Source organism: Mastomys coucha, unplaced genomic scaffold, assembly GCF_008632895.1.
Source record: "Mastomys coucha isolate ucsf_1 unplaced genomic scaffold, UCSF_Mcou_1 pScaffold12, whole genome shotgun sequence".
NCBI classification, from domain to species: Eukaryota; Metazoa; Chordata; class Mammalia; order Rodentia; family Muridae; genus Mastomys; species Mastomys coucha.
Window position 1 is genome coordinate 59,307,282 of NW_022196894.1, and position 18,708 is coordinate 59,325,989.

An 18,708-nucleotide genomic window follows, 5' to 3' on the forward strand; every position below is an offset into this window, starting at 1 on the left:
TGTAGGGGAATGCCAGGGCCAATAAGTGGGAGAGGGTGGGTTGGCAGGCATGGGGAGGGGGGAGGCAAGAGAGGTTCGTTTTGGTTGTTTTTGTTTGTTTCTTTGTTTTTTGGAGGGCAAACTGGGAATGGAGAAATTTACACGTAAATAAAGAAAATATCTAATAAAAAAAGCAATTTGAATGACAAAAAAATCAATACTAGTCTGAAACCAGATGGCTGAATCTTTTTAGAGAAACATAATTTGAAAATAGTATCTAGAGTAATTATTACTGCTGGAAGGTTGAATACTAATTAGCATTTGCCTAGAATGATAGGTGGGTCATGATGTTAGCAGTAGGGTATGCTAATATGAGGAAAATCAAGTAAGTGAGAGTTGTCACATTAAATAAATAATGAAATACCACCTTACACCAATCAGAATGGCTAAGATCAAAATCTCAAGTGACAACACATGCTGGTAAGGATGTGGAAAAGGTTGTGGGATTGCAAAGTGGTAAAACCACTCTGCAAATCAACCTGGCAGTTGCTCAGAATATTGGAAACAGTTCTACCTGAAGACCCAGTTATACCACTCCTCAGCATATACCCAAAAGAAGGGCCATCATTTCACAAGGACATGTGGTTCACTATGTAGTCTTATTTGTAATAGACAAAAGCTGGAAACAATTCAAATGTCCCTCATGGAAGAATGGATACAAAAAAATGTGGTTCATTTGCACAGTGGAATACCACTCAGCCATTAAAAATGATGAGATCTTGAATTTTGCAGGCAAATGAGTGGAACTAGACAATATCACCCTGAGTGAGGTAACCCAGACCCCAAAGAACATACATGGTATATACTCACAGTTAAGTTCAGAATACCCATGATACAACTCACAGACCATATGAAGCTTAACAAGAAAAAAAGCCAGAGTATGGACATTACAACCCCACTGAGATAGGAGAACAAAATAATCATGAGAGGCAGAGGAACGGAGGGACTTGAGAAGGAGAGGGAATGGGTGGTGAGGAAAGGGAGGCTGGATCATATAGAGAAGAAACAGGAGAGAAACTCAGAGATCCAGGTGAATGAATAGAAATATGCAGCAATGTGGGTTAGAGGGGGTCAGTTGGAAACTCTACCAAGTCTCATACACCAGAGACATGAGATGCTGCCAGGACTCAATGAGAATGAGCTGGCCTTAAATGCCTAACAGTGGAGAGATGGAACCTAAAGAGACAAACTCTAATAAATAGACATGGCCCCCATTTGAGACAAGGGGCCACCTATCCATCTTCAAAATTCTTGACCCAGAATTGTTCCAGTCTAAAGAAAATGCATGGGCAAAAATGGAGCAGAGATTGAAGGAAAAGCCATCCAGAGATAGTCCCAACTTGGGATCCAACCCATATTCAGGCACCAAACTCTGACACTATTACTGAAGCCAAGTTGTGCTTGCAGAAGGGGTCTAGCATGGGAGTCGTCTGAGGGGATCTAATATCACCTGACTCAGACAGATGCAGATACTTACTGTCAACCATTGATTTGAGGTCAGGAATGCCTTCAGAAAACTTTGATGAAGGACTAAACGAGTTGAAGGTCATTGCAACCCCATAGGAAGAACAACATTATTTAGTATCCCAGACCCCTCTCATCTCCCAGAACCTAAGTTGCCAACCAAAGAGTACATAGGCTGGTCGGAGGCCTCCTGCTACCTATGCAGCAGAGGACTGCCTTGTCTGGTCTTAGATTGAAAGAAGGTACTTAATCCTGTAGAAACTTAATGCTCCAGGAAAGGGGAATAATAGTAAGGGGAGGTAGGAATGGATGGGTGGGCATAAACCCTTTCAGAATCAAAGGAGTGAGATGAGGTGAAGAACTCTTAGAGGGGACATCAGGAAGGGGGAGAACATTTGGAATATAAATAAATCATTAACAAAATTTAAAAAAATGAACAAAATTCTAAGGAAACATGAATAAAAGGTATCCTGAAGTTCTCTAACTTGGTGTGTGTGTATGCATGTGTGTACATGTACACATCTGCATACATGTGTATGAAGACTAAAATTCAACCTTGGGTGTCTTACATAAAGTGCCTTATACTGTGTTTTTCAGACCATGCGTGTAAGGATTCTGGAACTCCATAAGTTAGCTGTGATTGGCTACTTCATAGGACCCAGTGTTGCTTCCTTCTTTCTCTCCAGAGTTGGAATTAAACACACTAACACAACAGGCTTGAGCCAGAACTCAATTCCTTCTATTTTTCTTTTCTTTTTTTTTTTTTTCCAGACAGGGTTTCTCTGTGCAGCCCTGGCTGTCCTGGAACTCACTCTGTAGACCAGGCTGGCCTCGAACTCAGAAATCCACCTGTCTCTGCCTCCCTAGTGCTGGGATTAAAGGTGTGCACCACCACCACCCGGCCTCCTTCTACATTCAACATAAGAGTTTTCATGACTGAACATCCTCCACAACCTCTCAATTTATTGATTTGAAGATTCCAGGAAAGGTTCCATATGACAATTTTTTTAACATAATATTTGTATTGATTCTTTGGGAATTTCACAACTTGCCACCCAATCACACACACTTCCCAATCCTTCATTTCACTTCCCTCCTGTTTTGTTACCTCCTCCTGAAAAAAAAAAGTGAAAATTAATGTAAAATAAAACATAAAAATATAACAACAACAATAACAACAATAATAATGCAACTCAAGTTCAATTTGTGTTATAGATATATTCACAGGAACATGCTCAAAGTCTCAGTAACCTGCCCCTTAAAGAGAATTGAGCTGTCCCCCTTCTTCAAACCCACCACAAGCCATTAATTGTAGAGGGCTAATTTCAATGCAATTATCACGTTTTCAGAGTTTTCTTCAATGACTTCCTGTTCAGGTTGCAACTTTTTTTGGGAATAGGGGAAGGAGTTAGTTGAGTCAATTTGTATATTCTGTCTTCTAGTTAGATTGGATAAGGTTTTGTTTACAGTGTTGTTTCATTGATTCTATGAATTGTTCTCTTGTTTCTGTTTTATTGATTTCAGCCCTCAGTTTGATTATCACCTGCCAGTTTCTCCTCTTGGCTGTGTTTAGTTGTTTTTGTTCTAGAGCTTTCAGGTGCACTCTAAGGTTGCAAATATGAGATCTCTCCAATTTCCAATTTCCATACTTTGGGCTTTCTTTTGGTTTCTATCATTGTTGAAATTGACATTAATCTGTGGTGGTCTGATAGGGTGTAGGATGTAATTTAAATTTTTCTGTATCTGTTGAGACTTGGTTTGTAATCAAGCATGTGGTCAGTTTTGAGGAATATTTCATGAGATACTGAGAAGATATATTATTTTGTGTTTGGTTGAAATGTTCTATAGATATCTGCTAGGTCCATTTGATTCATAAAGTCTGTTAACTCCATTGTTTCTCCATTTAGATTATATCTGGATGAGTTGGGTATTTTAATTACATTTGGTTATTAAGTCTATTTTATTAGATATTAGACCGGCTAGTTAATTGTTTCTTGCATACAATTACTTGGAAAAGAATTTTCTAATTTTTCACTCTGTGGCAATATCCATCTTTGAAGTTGGGGTATATTTCTGGGATTTAACAGAAAAAATGGATCCTGTTTCTACATTCATTCTGTTAGCCTGTGGGTAATTGAGTCTACTGATAACTGATAGATATCAATGACCAATTGATTGTTAATTCTTGTTATTTTGTTATAGTTGGTAGTGCTGACTGTGGTGTGTGTGTGTGTGTGTGTGTGTGTGTGTGTGTGTGTGTGTGTGTTTTCCTTCTTTGGGTTTTGCTGATAGGAGATTATTTATTTTTTTGCTGTAGTTAATTTTCATGGGTTAGAATTTTCCTTCTAGTATCTTCTATAGGCTATACTTTCAGATATTTAAACTTGACTTATCATTGAGTATCTTTTTATTATCTATAGTGTTTGAACGTTTTGCTTGGTATAATACTCTAGGCTGGCATCTGTAGTCTTTTAGAATCTGTATTACATTTATGCAGGCCTTTTTGGTTTTTACAGATTCTACTGAGAAGTTGGGTATAATTCTAATATGTCTGCCTTTATATATTACTTGGCCTTTCTTCTTGCAACTTTTAATATTCATTCTTTGTTGTGTGTGTTAATGTTTTGAGTTTTGTGTGATAAGGCATGTTTTTCCTCTGGTCTAATCTATTTGTTGTCCTGTAAGATTTTTGTACCTTTATAGGTATGCCTTTCTTTAGGTGAGGAAATTTTTCTTCTGTAATTTTTTTCATTAATTAATTTATTCATGTATTCATTTTATATCACAGCCCTTCTCCCTTCTACCGTTCTAGTCCCACTCTCACAAAGCCCTACCCCCATTACCTTCTACTCTTTTCCTTAGAGAAGGGGAAGCACCACCATGAGTGCCAACTCACCCTAGCATATCAAGTCACAGCAAGACTAATGCATCCTCTCCCACTGAGGCCAGAAAAGGCAAAAGCTAGGGAAAAAGAAATCAGGCAACAAAATCAGATACAAACACTATTCCAATTGTCTGGGGACCCACATGAAGAGCAAGCAGCACATCTACTGCAAATGTGTATGGGGCCTAGGCCTAGCCCATTCATTCCCTTTGGCTGCTGGTTTAGTTTCTGTGAACCCCCAGGGGCCCAGGTTATTTGACTCTGTAGGTCTTCTGTCTAATGTTGGTTGTATGTTGCTGTATTTGTTTCTATGAGCTGTTGGGTGATGTCTCTCGGAAGAATGATTTGCTAGGCTCCAATCTGCAAGTATAGTAAAGTATTGTTAATAGTGTCAGGGGTTGGCTTTCTCCAATGGGATTTTGGTAAAAATATTTTCAGAGTCTTTGAGCTGGGAGTCTTCTCCTTCTATTCCTACATTTCTTAGGTTTTGTCATTTATAGTTAACCAGATTTTCTTGGTGATTTCTGTTAGGAAATGTTTAGATTTATCATTCTCTTTGATGCTGTATCTACTTTTTCTATTGTGTCTTCAATGCCTGAGATCTCTCTTCCACCTCTTATAGTTTGTTGGTGATCGCTGTGTCTGCAGTTTCCCTTCACTTTTCTAGATTTTCCATTTCCATGATTCTATTTGTGTTTTCTTTTTTGTCTTATTTCAATCTTCATGCCTTGAGCAGGTTTTCTCACCTATTTGTTGGTTTTTTCTTGGCATTCCTTAAGGAATTCACTGATTTCATCCAACATTAATTATTTTTTTGTCTTTTCATTGATTTCCTTAAGGTGTTTGTTTGTTTGTTTGTTTCTTGGGTCACCTTTAAGTTAGTTTCAAGGTAATTTTCTGCTGTTTCAACTGGTTTGTATATTCAGATCTTGCTGTCATGGGATAGCTATGCTCTGGTGGTACCTTATTGCTGTGGATGTGGCTAACTATATATACAAAGGTATTCTGGCCCAAACTCCTTTTCTAGCTTGTTGACTTTATCTGACTTCTTCCAGCTTCTCACTCAATTGTTATGCTTGGCCTGACACTAACTATCAATCTGCTCTAATCTTCTCACTCCTCATTCTCTGGCTTGTTGTATAGTCCTACATATATGCACATATAATAACAATAACAACAACAAAAACCATGACACTTTTTGTATGTACAGATTTTGTATATTCAGATTTCAATGTAGAAACTTTGTGCTATGATGTTGCTCTTATAAGTTCAGCATCACTGAAATTTTGTTGGCTATAGACACACATTTATACTAAATGAAAAGATATGCAAAAATTTAATCTGGCCCAAATTTTAAGGCCAGGTCTTTGGAGTAAGTAGAAACCTATGGGAAACAAATAGTAGTCCAAAATTGGGCATGAAAGGAGAATGACAATATAAGGATTACAAATGTAATTTCTAGACATGGTACAAAGATGAAATAAAGAAATATTGTAGGTAATTTTTATATTAATCACAGCACTTTTATTTAATTTCCAAGAAATTTGGTACCTTGAAGATTTTTTTTAATGTAGAATATATTACTGCATATTATGTAAGAAGCAATACCTCTTAAATGTTAAAATACACACAACTTCTAATGATGATCACAGACATTATTTTATCATTTTCTTAAACATCATACTTTTTTGGTATAGAGTTTCTAGATTTGTAGCTATAAAGGATCAATGAAATTACATAATTTCATATTTAAAACTTAATGAATAAAAATTCATAATACATGAGAAAAATAATTATGAACATAAACAATACATATTTTATATGTTGCAAGTATATATACTATATATATATCCTGAGAAAAATAAAATAAAAACAACTCTCCAAACATAGATGTTTGAGAATTTTTTCACATATTTTTTGAATCTTTAGGATCTGAGTTTTCATTTTAAATAACTTTTGTTCTCACTATTTTCAGAAACAGTGCTGTTGCAGTAGCAATAAAACTTATCAATAAATTGTGTGTTCAAATTGGCCAATTTTATCTTTCCCTTGGATATTAATAAAAGAACCAACATAGTGATTCTGTTTTTCTATTTTTTTTTTTTTTGCAATAAGACCAAAAATAGCCAAAGGAGAGAAAAATTTACAAGAGGCACACAAGTCAAAACATAATCCAGTTCTAAATTGTGATGACTTGGTTGTGAAATCTGTAGCCCAAACCCCAGTAGAAATGCCCAGGCAACCACTTATAAGCCCACATGCCTTGCATGTAGCTTATTCAGTAAGAGAAATAAAGGGAGAGAAATGTTTACTCAGGAGCCCTTTGGCACTGTTCTTCAAATATTTTGTGCATAAGAATTACCTGGAAAACTTGTTAAATGTCCCATCCTCTTCAAATTATGTTATACTTGGAATTGATATTGCCCAAGACATGCATTTTAACAAGTTCCCTAGTGGTTCTTACTTGATACCAGACCAGTGTTTGAGGAAATAGTATGAGAGTGAAACAAATAATCAGTACTTCAACATATTCCTCAACCTTTCCTTCTGTTAACTGCCTATGTTCTTGGATTCAAAAATATGTATTTTTGGTGAATTTTTTTAAATTAGAGTTGTAAACTATGTAGAATACATTTTATATACTTTATAAAGTTTAATATATAAATTGCATTCTTTAAGAAATTGCCAATACTTACCAGTGAAGTGGAGCACATAACAATATATTTTAAGGAGAATTATGTGAACATACACCTGACTTACTACTCTCTATGTGTACCTTTGAATGATGGTGCAAGGTGAAAGATTTGACACTATTCTATATGTCAGGATTACCCAGGAGTTTAGATGTGGTAGTTGATCCAGCAATTAGAAGGCTACTAATTAATAGACCAGCAATATAAAACGAGTAGATATAGCAAAAGTAAAGCTGATTCACATCCCAAGTGGGACAGAGGTAGATAGCAAAGGATACCTCAGATGTTGTTATGCTGCCCAAAATGATGGCCTGATTTTTAAAATTTGTGATTTTTCTAACTTTATGTAAATCCCTCTTTGTCTTTGGTATTTTGGGAATGTGATTATGCATATCTGGAGCTATAGTAAGTGAAGTGAATGATGCGTAAAGAAAAGTGTGTGTGTGTGTGTGTGTGTGTGTGTGTGTGCATGTTTTGTGAGCAAATGAGTCTGTATGTTCTTGTAGGGTGTACAAGTACATAAATGCACATGGGAAGGATCAAGGTCATAGTTGGATATCATCCATAGGAACTATCTGCTTCATTGATTATGGATGAACAAAGTCAAATTACATTGCAAAAAGTTTCTCAAAAGAAATAAAAAAATTAGAAAATAATAAAGACAAAATAAATTGAAATATACATATATATATATGTTTGCATTATAATAAAAAATGACTATTAAGCTTTATTCTCCCCAATTTATAATTATATTATAATAGTATAATGAAGGATTGAACAGTATAATAAATATGTACACACATATTTTGAACACATTCACAAGACTGCTAAGGGTAAACATGGCAAGAGAACAATATTTTCAACAAATGGTGCTAGGAAAACTTGAAAGGAAATAAGGGGGACAGGATCAGTTATGGGAGGAGATGAGGATGATAGATAGAGTGTGAAGAATTTGAACAGAGATGTGTAGAAATGGAGAATGGGGAACTGGGGGTAGCCACCAGCAAGTCCCAGCTGCCAGGAAAGCAAGAGGCTCCCAGGACCCAAGGGGATGAGATTAACTGAAATGACCAACAAAGTGGGGGGGCAACCTGTAGAGAAAATATCCAGAGGTTAGGCAACATCCCTGGTTGTGTGATGCAGCCACACACTCATCTCCAAAATTTTAACCCAGAATTGCTCCTGTCTAAAGGAAATACAGGGACAATGTGTGTAGCAGAGGCTGAAGGAAATGCCATCCAGAGACTGTCCCAGCTGGGGATCCATCCCATATACAGACACCAAACCCAGACACTATTGGGGATGCCAAGAACTGGTTGCTGACAGTAGCCTAATACAGCTGTCTCCTGAGAGGCTCTGCCAGAGCCTGACAAGTACACAGGCAGATGCTCACAGCTAACCATTGGACTGAACACAGGCAACGCAATGGAGGAGCTAGAGAAAGGACTGAAAGAGCTGAAAGGGGTTTGCAACCCTACATGAAAAACAATACTATCAATCAACCAGACCCCCCCTCCAGAGCTCCCAGGGACTAAACCACCAACCAGAGTATACATGTAAGCACTCGTGCCTCCAGCCACATATGTAGCAGAGGATGGCCTTGTCTTGCATCAATGATAGGAGAGGACCTTGGTCTTGAGAAGGCTCTATGCCCCAGTGTAGGGAAATTCCAGGGCAATGGGTGGGGAAGTACCCTTATAGATGCAAGGAGAAGGAGTATGGGGAAGGGGGTTTCCAGAGGGGAAACTAGGAAATGGGATAACATTTGAAATGTAAATAACTAAAATATACAATATAAAAAAGAAAGTAAAGGCTAAACTGAAGCTAAACCTTTGCCATTTAAATTCAACCTAGAATGGATAAACAAAGAGAGATCGGACAGACACATTGGGCATTGTTGATAACGCATAATAGTCTTTCCACTGTGAAAAATAGTATGTATTTTTCCCAAATATGTAAATACTCTATACAATATTGTGCACTGATAATTGTTGTTTTTGAAGTACAAAACAGAAATAATAGTTGCTATATAAATCTATTATCTGCATTCAATTAATATGTATCACTTTCTCTTATATTGAGAGCTATCAACTATGGCATGAATTGTAAGTAAAAAGAAATGTATAAGTAATCAATGCTAACTCAAACAAAATAACCCAACTTTTCTGTCTATGCATAAACTGTATATTTATGAAAAATTAAAGACATTAGGTCTGTGTTTATTATTTAACATCATTGAAAATTGTTAGTCAAAGTAGAAATAATTTTTATAAGTCTCTATTTTTATTGTACTAAATAGCTGTACAATGAAAGGATATTCCATTTTAATAATGAGGAGAATTTAAAAAATAATTATGGTAAAGTATTTTTGTGTGACAGCAAAATTGGAAGGACATTATATATTTTAAACATTATTAAAAAGATCTCAAATGATAAATGAGTTTCTTCATCATAAGTATATTTTGAAAGGACATACTGTTCCTTATGATTCTATAAAATTGTCACCAAACAAATTGTCTAATTTTAAAAATAAACTGCAAAATTGGTATTTATGACTTCCTTTAAAATACAAATGCTTCATTTGACACATTACAACATACTCTTTTGGTTTGTTTTCATAAAGCATTCATCATCTGGGTCACAGGGACACTGGTCAAGGTATGAAAAATATATATTAATCTATATTTGAAAAATGTGCCAATATTATTTGAGTTTCTTATAAAGGGAAATTTTCTCATTTCATTGAGTTTCTCTTGTAAAACTTCTCACATTTCAAAATGTTCAGTCAGCCTAGGTAACATTTAACACCATAATTTGGAGTGATTCAATTTAATCTTATCACAATTTTCCATTAATGATGAATTTCTTATTATTCTCTCTCTTGAGAAATAATAACAAGACATATTAGGAATGTCACCAGCTCTGTCATACATAACTACAAAATGGTTGGCAATATTCCTTTCACCGATTTCCTTGAACATTCTCACCAAGTGAAAGGTTATGTTATTTCTAATTCAGTATTTCTAATAGAGTTCAGTAGATGTGATGAGTTAGTCCTGAACCTTAAAAAGTATGTATATGTCTAGGGTTTTTTACACAATTTTCTTTCTCCCCATCTAGCAAACTTAGGAGAAGTCATAGAAAAGGAACTATACCTATATCTAAGGTAAAATTTGTCACTCTATCTGGTTATCAAAATCACAATACACAGAAATGAGTCCATGTTGGAGACACTAAGGCCTGATATCTTACCTTCTTATTAAAGATTTCTGAATGGAATTGACTGTAGATGGTTCATTTCTACGCAATGTCTGCTTGCTTGAGATTAAGAAGCAGTGCTTGAGCAGTGGATTGAAACCACTAAACTGTCTATGGGTTTGTAATCTAACTATAGCAAACTGATATAGCTCATTAGAAGGCTGTGCAATCCTTGTCATGGCCCTTCTTCAGTCAGAGAAGAATAAACTACTATCAAATCTGTATCATGACCAACGTGCAGTAAAACTGGAAAAGTGTATATAATCTTGGCAGAAAGTTATAAATGTGTTCATATATTTGATAATGCTCCAAATTTTGGTGAAATTGTGATGCAAAGCAATAATATATATAATTAGATTAGTTCCAAAATTAAATGGTGAAATTTACGGAGAAATAGTTTAACACATCACCGAATGTTAGATCAATGGATTGCTTGAGTTAATTTAAACTAAATTTTTTAAAATAAAAAATGAGTTTATTTTTTTAAAATAAAAAATGAGTTTAATAATGAACTTCACATACTAGAAAACTATTCCTATTTCAAAAATGGATACAAACAAAAAATTAGATATATTATCACTGTGTTTGAAGATTTTTATAATATGTACTGTTTAAAAATAAATCCAAATTTATATTTAAATTATGTTACCATTTTATATTTGTGGGTGTTTTGCTTATTTATAAGTCTGTGTACCACAGGCATACCTGGTTTCTAAGAAGGCCAGGAGAGAGCTTCAGATACCATGGAACTAAAGTTACAGGGAGTTGTGATGGATGCCAAGAATCTATGTCTTTTGATATGTTGTTAAACATAGAGATAACTTTCCAGGCTCCATAAAGGAAAATGTATGTGTTTTTATCTAACATGGAACATTTTCTATTCTCTATTGTTTGTCTAGCTGTAAAAAGTGGTACTAAAAATAGGAAAGAGAATTACTATGGCTAGGTAACACATCAATAAATTATTAATATAATAATAAATTATACTTTAAATATTAATGATATAATAAAATTAATGTAATTTTAGTGAATTTGTGAGTATATAAGTATATTAAATGGCACAACATGGTATAAATTCTAAATAGACAAATTTATATTCACAAATATTACATATGGCTTATCATATATAAAATATATACCTTAAGAACACTATCTTTAGCAGTGTGAAAAACACACTTATTTGACCGTTGATAAAGCCTAGAGATTGAATTTGTAAATAAATGCATTTTAATATAATATCTGGTCTACAAATTGTCATAGCTAGCTTTATGTCAACATGAAAAAAATGCCCTCCAAAGATCAAGGTATAGCACATTTTTTTCTTTTTTTAACTGCAAATTTTATTTATTTACATTTCAAATGTTATAACCCTTTCCAGCTTTTCCCTCTGGAAACCCCCTATCCCATCCTCTTCCCCCTGCTTCTGTTAGGGTACTCCACCACCCACCCAACCACTCCCACCTCACTACCCTGGCTTTCCCCTACACTGGGGCATCAAGCCTTCACAGGACCAAGGGCTCTCCTCCCTTTGATGTCAGACAAAGCCACCCTCTGTTCCAGATGAGACTGGAGCCATTGGTCTCTACATGTGTATTCTTTGGTTGGTGGTTGGTCCCTTGGAGCTCTGGGGTGTCTGGCTGGTTGATATTGTTGTTCTTTTTATGGGGTTACAAACACCTTCAGCTCCTTCAGTCCTTTCTCTAATTCCTCCATCAGGGACCCCACACTCAGTCCAATGGTTGGCTTTGAGCATCTCCCTCTGTATTTGTCAGGCTCAGGCAGAGCCTCTCAGGAGCCAGCTATATCAGGCTTATATCAGCAACCACTTCTTGGCATCCACAATACTGTCTGGGTTTGGTGTCTGTATATGGGATGGATCCCCAGGTTGGACAGTGGTGAGCAATTCTGCATTGAAATTTTGGAGATGAGTGGGTGGCCCCATCCTCCAACTGAGGGTCTTGCCTAACCTCTGGATATTGTCCCTACAGTTTTGCCCTCCCTTTCATTGGACATTTCAGCTAATCTCATTCCCCCTGGGTTCTGGGAGTCTCTTGGCATCTGGAACTTGCTGGTTGCTACCCCCAATTTCCCCATCCCCCATTGCTACACACCTCTGTTCAAATTCCTGACCTTCTGTCTATCATCCTTGTCTACTCCCATACCTGAACCTTCCTCCCATTTTCAATCCTTCCTCTCCTACTCCAAAGTCCCTCCCACCTCTGTTGAGTATTTTATTCCTCTTTCTAAGAAGGACTGAAGGATCCACACATTGGGCTTCCTTCTTCTTGAGCTTCATATAATCTGTGAACTGTATCTTGGGCATTCTGAGCTTTTGGGCTAATATCCATTTATCAGTGACTGCATATTATGTATGTTTGTTTGTGACTAGGTGACCTCACTCAGGGTGATATTTTCTAGTTCCATCCATTTGCCTAAGAATTTTATGAAGTCATTGTTTTTAATAGCTGAATAGTACTCCATTGTGTAAATGTACCATATTTTCTCTATCCATTTCTCTATTAAAGGACATCTGGGTTCTTCCCAGCTTCTGGTTACTGTAAATAAAGCTTACTGTAAATAAAGCTTACTGTAAGCAGCGGAGCACGTTTCCTTGTTATATGTTAGAGCATCTTTGGGGTATATGCCCAGTAGTGGTGTAGGTGAGTCTTCAGATAGAACTATTTCAAATTTTTTGAGGGACTTCCAGATTGATTTACAAAGTTGTTTTACCAGCTTGCAGTCCCACCAGCAATGGAGGAGTGTTCCTCTTTGTCTACATCCTCACCAGCATCTGCTTTCTCCTGTGCTTTCAATCTTAGCCATTCTGACTGATGTGAGGTGAAACCTCAGGGTCGTTTTGATTTGCATTTCCCTGATTACTACAGATGTTGAACATTCCTTTAAGTGTTTCTCAGCTGTTCAGTACTCAGTTGAAAATTCTTTGTTTAGCTCTGTACCCTGTTTTTAACAGGGTTCTTTGGTTGTCTAGAGTCTAACTTCTTGAGTTCTTTGTATATATTAGATATTAGACCTCTATTGGATGTAGGGCTAGTGAAGACATTTTCCCAACCTGTAGGTTGCCATTTTGTTCTATTGACAATGTCCTTTGCTTTAAAGAAGCTTTTCAATTTTATGAGATCCCATTTGTCAATAATTGATGTTAAAGCCTAAGCCACTGGTGTTTTGCTCAGGAAACGTTTTCCTGGGCTGACGCTTTCTAGGATGTTCCTTACTTTTTCTTTGATTAGATTCAGTGTATCTGGTTTTATGTTGAGGTCCTCCATCCTCCTGTACATGAGCATTGTACAAGGAGATAAGTGGTTCAATTTGTATTCTCCTACATGCTGACTGCCAGTTGAACCACTATTTTTAGTTGAACATGCTGTCTTTTTCCAGTGGATGATTTTGGCTTCTTTGCCAAAGATCAAATGAACATAGGTGTATCAGTTTATTTCTGTGTCTTCATTTCTATTCCATTGATCTAATTGCTGGTCTCTGTACCAATACCATTTGGATTTTATCACCATTGCTCTGTAGTGCAGCTTAAAGTAAGGGATGGTAATTCTCCCAGAAGTTTTTTTTTTTTTTTTTTTTTATTGTTGAGGGTTAGTTTTTGATATTCTGGGTTTCTTGTTATTCCACATTAACAGAGTACTGCTCTTCCCATCTCAGTGAAGAATTGAATTGGAATTTTGATGGGGATTGCTTTGAATCTGTAGATTTTTTTCAGTAAGATGGCCAGAATTCTTCAATCCTACAAAGAAGGCAGAATGAAATAATCACATGATATAGAAGGAAGGAGTGACCTGGGAGGAAGAGAAAGGGAAAAAAGCTGGGGACAGGATCAGGTATTTAAAGGGACAAGAGAGAAGTACAGAGGATCAGGAAAATAAATAGAAATATGTAGTAGTGGGGGATGGAAAATTGGGGGTAGCCACTCTAAAATCCCAGATGCCAGGGACCCAACTGGGATTATTTTGGCAGAAATAAGCAACAAAGGGGAGATAAAACCTGTAGAGACCACTTTCAGTAGATAGGAATGGCCCTCAGTTGACAGATGGGTAGTCAATCAACTGCTAGGTAAAGCTGTGATCACCTGCATTTGACATATGGCCCCATCAATGTCTTTTTTTACTAGAGAATCAATTATTTCTCATCATGTAACTGCTTATCAGTTACATCTGTTGTCTAGATCAAAGGTTGCAATTTCCAGTGTTTCAGGAAGTTTCCTGTGATGTTCATTCATATTCATTTTTGTAGTTTTTCATAAATAAAATTGTTCTCTTTCTCTATTATGAAGATTTCTGGGTTGCAAAAAGATTTGCTTTTAATCCATTTTTGTAATTTACCCAGTGATTTGGTACCAATGTAAGATCCTCACTTGTAGGAGGCATAAAGGTCTTTGTGTTCACAGAAAAGCACTATGAGGAGTGTTAAGTGTTAAGTGAATCATTCCTTCAATGGAAGAAATGTAATTACTGTTATCTGAAGAGAAAGCTGAAGTGGAAGAAGTCCTTCCTAGCCTGGAGATTTTTGCTCTAACTGTGTGGTCATAGACTTTTCTGGTGTGGGATCTTTCCCTAGACCCTTACAATTAAATGTGTTTTTCTCTGTTCATCTATAAAACCTTTGTTTAGGGAAAAAGACTTTTGATGTTGTCATGTCACATCTGTATTTACCTTAGTTCCTCAAGGAGATTTATGTATGCTTTATTGTACACATGGATGGAGCTAATTATTACCAAAATAGTTTTCATCAAATTGTGCTTTACTTAAATCTGCCAAAAATAAAGCACTTGATGTCTTGCTCCTGAAGTTTTAATCAACAGAGACTACTGATTGTGTTGAGCAGAGCTGCCTTCTTGCCTCCTATGACTAGTCATTTAGCCATGCAGGCTGGAGAGACCCCTACACTCACTAAAAATGCACATTACTTAATGAGTTAAAAATGGAAAGAGGGGAATGATGAACAGCAATGAGAGAGAGTCTAAGGAATAGATCCCATAATCCACCAAATTTTACCTGAACAAACATCAGCCTTGAAAGATATAGTATAAGAAGTGGGACTTTGGCAAAATGATTGTATTTTGATCTCTCTCACTTCTGAATGGAATAAGTACCTTTACAAAAGGAAACCCAGAGTGTTATCCAGGCCTTTGCCACCAGCATACAAAGGCAAGGAATTATCTCTGTGCTGCCAATCTCTTGAGCAAAGAATTTCTAGCCTCTATAAATGTGAAATGAAACGTCTTCTTATATAAGCCACAAAAGTTATAGCATTTTGGTATAGCAAACAAAGTGAGTAGACAAAGAAAAAGAAAAGAGAGGAAAGTTTTGTGCCTTTACAAAATATGGTGAGGACTCTTGGAGATGGGGCTGCCTGAACATGATACACAGTATAAAGTGAACCCAGCAAAGGACCAAAATAGAGTATTTTTCAGAACACAAATTATATATAAATTTGGTATGTCCTAGCTGTATAAGTAAAATCTTACATTTTTAGCATTGATATCCTTACATTTATGGTAAAAAAGATCAAAAGTTGATTTTAACATTAGAACTAATTAAAATTATCCCATGTTTGCAAGATCAGACTTTTTTGAGATTTTTATTTCCTCTCTGTCTCCATTTCTTTCTTCAAAATAGACCATAATTTCTGAATAAGTGATGAGCACTTTCAGAAATTATAAGGAAAAAGTAGTTTATTCTCCACAATCATTGTCTAGAAATCCTCAATTTCTAGAGAATATTTAGGAAAAAACAATTTTTCATGCTTCTGATGTTTTCTGAAAAATACTGGATATGAATTATATAAAAATTAATATTCTCACCTATGATTCAAGTATCCTCACTGAAATACAAACTTGTAACTCTGTAATTAAAAGAATCCTAATAATAAAATGTCTTTGTGGTGATGTTTGTACACTTATGCCCCTGTGCCTTGTGTCCCCTAGTTTTCCATTTCAGTTCTTCACCATCAACTGGAAGAGGCAATTTGTTTGCCCTCTTGTAATTATTCTTATTACAATTTCATTGGTCTGGTTTAGATATTTTGACTTGTCTGAACACTGTGAGTTTGTCTGACTGAATGAACTGAGTGTGAGTTACATAAAGGTATTGATAGAATGTAACAAGGAAATAGAAATGGATATTGACCGAAAGCCAGTAAGCACAGATGGTCTCCATTAGAAAATTTCATAGCAATGATCTAAGAGTCACACACTGTAGGCTGAAAAATTTGGGGGCCACAGTTTTGCAGCACAGTGTTCTGTGAAAAGACCTTTACACTACACTAGCTTACATGAAAACTACAGGTGCTCTTGACCTTATAGTTTCAAAACAGGTTCTCCCTCTGGCATGTAGTCTCTGCTAGCAGACTGAACAACTCCAGGTGGTTACTTCCCGTGCAGTGAAACTTCAAGTGTACTCTGCAAAACCTGGCTTCTTTTAAATGTGGGCTCTGGAAAGTCAAGCTCAGGATTTCCTGATTGCAAGGCAAGGTATCCATTCTACCTTGCCTAATTAGTTTTCAGAAGACTTATTTTAAGGAATTAATTATAAAATTAATGAAAATTGTGACAATAAAATTTCACCAAAATACTAAATATATGAATTAACATCTAAACGTTATGTGGCTACACATGTTTTTTGTTATGTTAATTTTATGTAGCTGGACAGCATTGACTTCTGTAATAAGAAATAGTAAAAACAGAAAAAGCTGCTGAAAGAGTGGCCTAAGCACTTTGCCCAGTTTCTGTCATCCCATGTTCCCCAGTGACTTTAATTGTCAAGGATAAATTGGCAACAAAGAACATTAGTTGGTCCAAGCAGTCTTTCTAACTTTGAAACACAAAAAGCTAACAAGCACCATCACACACACAAACACACACACACATACACACACTTCGAAGCATAGCTATTTTTCTGTTCACTCACCTCTATAACCCCAATTTTATTGAAACACAGAAGCTTCCTTTCTTATTTTCAAATGTCAAAGACCTTCTTTATTACATTAGAGCAAGACTATAGATTGTGTTTGTTCAGGTATGTAAAAGGGTTGCACTTTAACTCTCAGGACACATTTTAAATTCTTCCCATATATTTAAAGTAAAAAGTTTACATTCATATCAATAAAATCCAAATTAAGAAATTACTACAGACCTCTATATAGGGAACGGAATTAGCCAGAGCATGGCTACATATTGTCACACTAGGAAAAAGATACATTCTCTATGTGTCAGCAAAGTCCATTGATCATGTGTAGAGGGAATCTCACTTTGATAAAAATATAAAACATATGCCTATGATAGTGTTCTAAAACAACTTATATTGTATAACTGATTGAACATTTATAGAATTAAAAATCTCCTCAATGTATTTCCAGTTTTTTCTCATCATTTTGAAAGACCCTTATTTTTTGACAATGTTCCAAATGAGACTTTAACTTTTCAAAATTATAATGTGTAATTTTAATTATAAACAAGAATAAAACATATAATGGGTATGTAGTCCACAGGAAAATGCCATATGTTTTGTTACATTGGGGCTACTGTGGGATACAACTGAGAAGAAATAAGATTTTCTTTTTTAGATTTTTTTTCGTCCCTGTTGACTATTATCCTGTTTCAAGAATTACACTGCAAAGGGATCCCTCCCAAGAATTGTCATAAAAACCCCAAAAATAAATTGTTTCCATAACTGGCTTTAGCAGAGAATAAATCATAGAGAAGGACAATGGGGTTGCACTGAAAACAAATCCACAGAGGATTAAAATGTATTTAATAATTTACTTCCTAAGATTATACCAGACACCAATTTATTTCAGCCAATAGAATGATTTAAATCTATCTTCCATTCATATAGATTGTATCATTGTTTAGGCAAAAGTTTATTATTTGCTTAATAATCCATATTGGTTGGCTAATTCAACAAAACTAGCAACATTAAGAAAACAAATGATAAAACAAATTTGGCTTCGGAGAATCATTTATTCTTTGAAGAATTTTGACATCTAAAAATTTCCCATGCTGTGTGTGATAACTAAAAAGTCTTTTGGAGATCCAATACATTCTGAAATAGGTCCATGTTTCTGTCTGTCTGTCTGTCTGTCTGTCTGTCTATTTTTCTCTGCCTCTGTCTGTCTCTGTCTCTGTCAGCCTGTCTTTGTCTCTGTCCATCTGTCTGTCTGTCTGTCTGTCTCTCTGTCTGTTTTTCTCTGCCTCTGTCTGTCTCTGTCTCTATCAGCCTGTCTTTGTCTCTGTCTCTATCAGCTGTGTCTTTGTCTCTGTCTCTGTCTCTCTGTTTCTCTCTCTGTCTCTCTGTCTCTCTGTCTCTGTCTCTGTCTCTGTCTCTGTCTCTGTCTCTCTCTCTC